Here is a 6,000-nt window from a genome sequence, read left to right on the forward strand (position 1 = left end):
TGGTGCTGAGCAGGAGAACTTCTCAGGAGCAAAGGTTAAGAATAATGACAACTCGGGTATTAGTTCCCTTCATCTCAGGTGGCTGAGTGATTCTTCACAGAACTTATTGGAACTTCGAAAACAAAAGATAGCTAAATATTCCACATCTATTCTAATTAGCATTTTCATCTTGCACTCAATAAAAAACTTTGTTAATAACCTGTATTGCACAATGAAGTCCCTGTTGATAGAAGGACATATATTTTGGGATTTGAATTTCTCTTTCTGACCTACAGTTTAGGAATTTAAAATAAATCATCTCTACAGCTTGTTAGACAAGTTTAAAGCAAGTTGTTCACTGTCCAAAAGAAAGTAAATAATCCTGGTTTTCCCACACCATTGCATTTCCTCCTTTCTCTCCTGGAGCGGTTAGTGCTCACGCAGTCCTTGATACCACTTAACTCAGCCTATGATAGTTAGTTACACGCAATGGGGTTGCCTTAGCTCAGCTTTCTTTGCAACAACCACCGTTTTACTATTGCTAGGGTTCTTCCATTTTCCCTGTAACAATAGGGGACTTCCAATGTGGGTTGCGTTGATTTTAGTTTCCACAATGTAGTGCTAAGTGAGGGGGACATGGATGAGAAATGTAGGATTTGGCATTAAAAATGGCTAATTTTCATACTCCAAAATGAAACCAGTACTGGGTGAAATGTGCACATCATCTAAGCTAACAAGAACAGATTAAAATACAAAACCCAAAAAAGAAATATATTCGTGCCCCGGCTAACTACAAGAGGGCTGCAAACTACTTCTCAACAGCAATGCGATACAATCTGCTTTTCTGCTGTCCTTCCCTGGCTTGCACAGTGAAAGGACCAAACTTCTCGGACTTCCTCCGCAGGAGGATAATTGCAGAACATGGCTCTGTATATATGTGACTTCCCTTCTTTTTCTAAGTGCCATATGGGCAGAAAGAAGAGAGAGCAAGATTTAACCTCATGTTTAATGTCATAACAAATTCATAGATAGATAGAGCTTTTATGATTGTTGCTATGCTGCATTTTGTGGCATGATGCATTCATCGAGCGTAAGGCCATGCTACCTTTGATTCTGTCCAGGCGAGGACAGTGGAACACATGCACACCAGCCAGTTTATTATGGTATTAGAATTTAGTCCTGATTTCCTCTGGGAATGACAGGTGCTGTGATGTAGCAGGGATACTCTGAGAGGAATCTATCCTGTCCTGCATGGTTGTTATGCACTGTCATGGTCTATTTTGTTCATATTCTTTTACCCATGAGTAAAGAAGAGCAAGACTTACACATGCTGGATTCTTCAGAGCTCCAGTGGCACGGGGCCAGTGTTTTGGGACAGGATGATGTATGTTCTAGCCAAAGTATTGCTGTAAGGTCCAAGTGGCCATGAAATGTAGCATAGAGATAATCACGAAGACCTAATTGGTCACAGATTTGTTACATACAAAGCCTCTCAAGCTGTGTCATGTGGTACAAAACCCGCTCACCGCATTTACGTGCAAACCTTGGCAAATCTTGTTCGCTTCACAGTGATGCTTTTAAAGTCCCACTCCTGCAATTTGTAAGCTGCTCCCTTTGCAAGTAGAACGTTTCTCCTTTCTCAGCACCTGCCATGGTGCTGCGTACTTGGCCTTTGCTACCTTCTTCTTCCTCAGTTTTGAAAGATGAAGAGAAGGAAGGTAAATCCAAATTTAAGGCAAGTCATTGCCCTGCATCTCCAGCTCAGCCCATGTTGACCTCAAGATGCAACTGCATCAACCAACCCACAGAGCAGCTGGCCTCGTGTCTGCATTCGTGGTCACAGCCTGGATCCTCCTATCCTGCCTTAAGCCACTGACATTGGGAAACTGGCTGTGAGACTATGTGTGAGTGAGTAGAGAGTGAGCATGTTCCCATGTCACGTTAACCTTAGGATAGGAATGAAAGCAGGCAATGTGATCTCAGTGTATTTATTTTGGTTGTTATTACTTGCTGTTGATGAATGACCATGCTGGGCAACTGAAATAAATCCCATTGTTATTAAAGCACAATAAAAAATAAAAGAGGGTAAAGTCATTTAAAAAATCCTCTGGGAGCTTGAAACTGAAATCTGTTCTTGTACCACAAAATCACTCTCCTCCCCACCTCATTATGTTCACAGACTGGTTTGTTATTGTAGGGTTGCTCATAAGTTCTAGATTGAATAACACATGATAGAGCATGACATGGGCTTGCAAATAGATGGCCTGATCCAAAACCTACTAAAGTCAATGGGCTTTGGCTGAGGCCTAGAGCTGGGGAGCCATGGAGCCGAGGGCTGCCATGGAGCCCGGGGAGCAGAGCAGTCTGTCTGTCTGCTCTCCAGGCAGACAGCTGGCAAGCTAAACAATTCCCTTTTGTTTCGCCCCAAATGGCATTTTTCTGTCCTTTTCCTTCTTGTGAAAAATGTTGCGATTTTGGGTTTTCATTCTGATTTGTAAAGAATTTCCTCTCCCCCAAAATCTTGAAATTATTTGCTGAAGGAAAATCCTGTTCGTGCACAGCTCAGCTCCTGCGCACTGTATGGCTCTTAAAGCTATCACTAATGCCAGGGGCTAATTCCCGAAGTCCTTCTTCAGGTATTCTTCTTGAACTCAGTGGAGCTTCACCTGATTCAGGATGTCCGGATTTAGCCCTCTGTCTTCTGCAAAACCTGAAATCCAGTGGAGTGATCCAGGCCCTCATCTGCTGTAAATAAGTGCAACTTCATTGACTTGAGTGGAGATATGCTGATTTACACCAGCTGAAGATCTGGCCCTTGGAATCTTGTCCATGGGTCTGTATTTGCTGGCATTAGGCTAGAAACCCAGAAGAGCATTTTTAACACACTGTGTGGGAGTTTTTAGCTTCACGCCTGCCATTAACTTTAATGGTAGCCATGTGGCTAAAACTCCACGCAACGCTTAGAAAATGTATCTCTTGGGTATTGACTTAATGCCAGAAAATGAGGAATTATGGCCTGCACTCCACAAATAGAAGGCCAGTGGATGTTGTTTAGACTTATGCAAAGGCATAGTCAGGCGGCAAATCCATGTGAGTTAAGGATGTTTCAGATTTCAAACGGAACAGGATTTCTTGAAGGAAGTCTTTTGAAAGCAATATTCACCTGATGCAAAAGAGTCTGAACTTCTCAAAGACAGATATTTAAAGTGAAGTTTCCCTTGATAAGAAAATAAATATTAATTTTCAAAAAGTTCTTGATATATGAAACTTTCTTGTCCACTTCAGGTTTTTCAACTGAGAAATACTTATTCCTACATTCAACCCACTCATTCCTTTCTTTTTATCTGTTTGCAAGTCAATGTGATTCTTCCTAATCTGCTTTTTCTCTGAAGCAAATGTTTCAATGATATATTTTTCCAAAATAAAATCCATGTTATTATCCCAATATGAACAGCCCTACAATAACGAGCCAGTATGTGTGTTGATAGAAAGAAAATGTTTGCTATGGAAACAGATGTAAATTTTATTCTTCCGGGATGTTATTTGTTATAATCAGCAAAGAACTATGATTTTAAAATGTCTGAAAATAAAACTGTTCATTGCAAGAATATGTTCTATGCAATGTAAGCAATTGGGCATCTACATGGGGGCATATGATCCCATACTATTTTTACCAATAGGTTTTTTAACCCACATCTTTTAAAATCTATTTTAAATCTTATAATACTCATGCTCAGTGTAGTGTTATGGCTTATCTGTAAACGGAATGTAGATCGATGTGATAATTTAAAATAAACATTTTGGGCCAAATACTTCTATGTATTATTTATGTTACCAGGTACCACTTATCAGCATAAATGCAATACATTTTACCAAATCCATACTTTTACTTATCTATATATCAGTCAGTGTATGTACTGTAAAGTATATCAGGTAGTAGGAAGACAGCTAGATAGCCTTCCTATCTATGCACTTTGGGGCAAGGAGTCTTTTGGTTATGTGTTTGTGCTTAAGCACTGTAAAATAGAGTTTGTGACTGTGGCTCCGAGGTGCTATAGAGATACAAATAAATAAATAATACTAATAATCTACCATCAGATATATAATATAGCAGCCAGGCATCTAGCCATACAGACCTGTGGCGTCAATAGCTAAATATCGATGATTTCCTTCATACTTACTCTTCTCCGAGGGCCTTATTGAAAGCCCACTGAAGTCATTTGGAGCTTTTCCATTCACTTAAATGGCCTTTGGTTCAACTATATAAATTTCTTTCATAGGGAGGTGTATGCACTGGAGTGTGTGTGTGTGTGTGTGTGTGTGTTTCAATGTGAATGTTTCACTTTTTGCAAACTCACTGCAAAGGGAGGGAAATAAGAGCTAGGAAAAGAATCCAAGATAAAAAGAATTTCCCATGGAAAGCCAGCCAGATAAAACATTTTGGCTTTCTGAAATCCTAGCTTGCAACTTCTGCTACTGCACATATATGTATAAGGGAGCACATATACAGCCCTGGTTCCATCTGTAAAATAAATTGACTTGAAGCAATAACTTTGCCAGGCCTCTTGCATCATGGGGACTGCAAAGTTAGGATTCAGGATGGTAATCAGAACAAAAAATCTATTTGAGATCCAGCAGTTAATTAAAATGGAATTTAATTCAGTTCTCGTTACTATTCTAAAATATGTTTTTGAAATAAAAATGTTTCCAACTTTAATCAGAGAATTTTTAAAGCTGGAAGGAGCCCAAGGTGAGTCATAAATTCTGTTTATTCTGGCAAGATTCTTTTCTTAACAATCTACTTTTTTTAAAATTGAGTGTCACTCGTGGTCAATAGGAAGATTGCCTGAATAAGGACTGCAGGGCTGGAATGTCAGTTGCAGGTCTAGAATTGCCAGGCTAAAGTTTGGTTCAAGGTTGTAGGTAGAAAAAAGGACAATCAAACACAGCAGTTTGACTCGGTCTGCCAACAGTTAAATGTTGTTCAATGAGATGAGATGCCATGAAGGGTAGGGGAGGATTTTTGTTATTTGCACCATGGTTTTTTTCATCATAGAAAAAAAAAAGTGACAATTAGAAACTTTTTGAAAGAATCTTTTTATATCATGAATGGATCCCAGTACTTGACCATCCTTTAACTGTTGGGGGTGGGGAGCCTCTGGCATTCAGCAACTCTGACCATGTCAGATTGTTAGGAGTAAATGTGACTTGTTCCAGTTTCAGTCTGTACCCAGGCTTTCGTACCATTAATTTTGAGCACTCACAGCCTAGTTCTATCTACAGTAACCAAGTCATTTTCACTGAGCTGCTTTTTAGTGAATTCAGTATTACATTGCATACTCTATAATTCACGCTGAAGCTTTGATGTCCTAGCAGCACAGAATCAGCTGCTGAAACTTTATATCTGACTTTCATGCATGTTTGACAGTCCCCAATTTAAAAACCCCCAAACTTGGATTCCTTTTTAATATTAACCAAACATTAATATTAACCAAATCAAATCCATTTGTTCTTCTATACCACACAAAAAGGGGGACTGAGCAAACATGATTAACAATAAAGCGTTTGGATTTCACCCAGCTCCAATTTTATTGTCTTTACAGTTCAGGCGAGTGAACTCGCTAACAGATTCAATACCACCAGAAATAGTAGCTAAATGTGTTTTCATGCACGCGATGTAACAGGATCCGTTACTTCGCACCGTTCCCTTTACCGTAGATGGTCTCTCTTTCTTAGGTTGGCGTCAAGATTATTGGCTGAGTGATGACGGGTTGCTGTTTCGATGCCTTGATATGTGCCAACTAAATTGCCGAACAAGAAGAAACCCTATTAAATGAACTGTCTGTATGCTCTTGGATTACATATTTTCCTCCCATCTTCATTTATCAAAATTAACTTTCATATGAAATTAATTATTATGGCAGCTGGCAATTGTGAAGAAAGTTTGTTTTGATTGAATTTAGTGGCTCTTAGAGCTGATGGGGAATTTTCCTTTGAAACATAATTTAAACAAAAAATGGT

General features: G+C 39.3%; 1 protein-coding gene across 1 annotated transcript in view; it reads left to right on the forward strand.

Annotated features, from left to right (window-relative positions):
- The window catches only part of RAD18 (RAD18 E3 ubiquitin protein ligase), a 168,603-nt gene extending 162,828 nt beyond the window's left edge, over positions 1–5,775 (forward strand). The window contains exon 14 of the mRNA XM_067544389.1: positions 5,716–5,775. The gene's annotated coding sequence lies outside the window, so the exon portion shown is untranslated. The remainder of the gene's footprint in view (positions 1–5,715) is intronic.
- The last annotated feature ends 225 nt before the right edge of the window (positions 5,776–6,000 follow it).

The sequence above is a fragment of the Emydura macquarii genome, unplaced genomic scaffold (genome assembly GCF_026122565.2).
Source record: "Emydura macquarii macquarii isolate MOO-44397 ecotype Brisbane River unplaced genomic scaffold, CSIRO-AGI_Emac_v2 contig_968, whole genome shotgun sequence".
NCBI classification, from domain to species: Eukaryota; Metazoa; Chordata; order Testudines; family Chelidae; genus Emydura; species Emydura macquarii.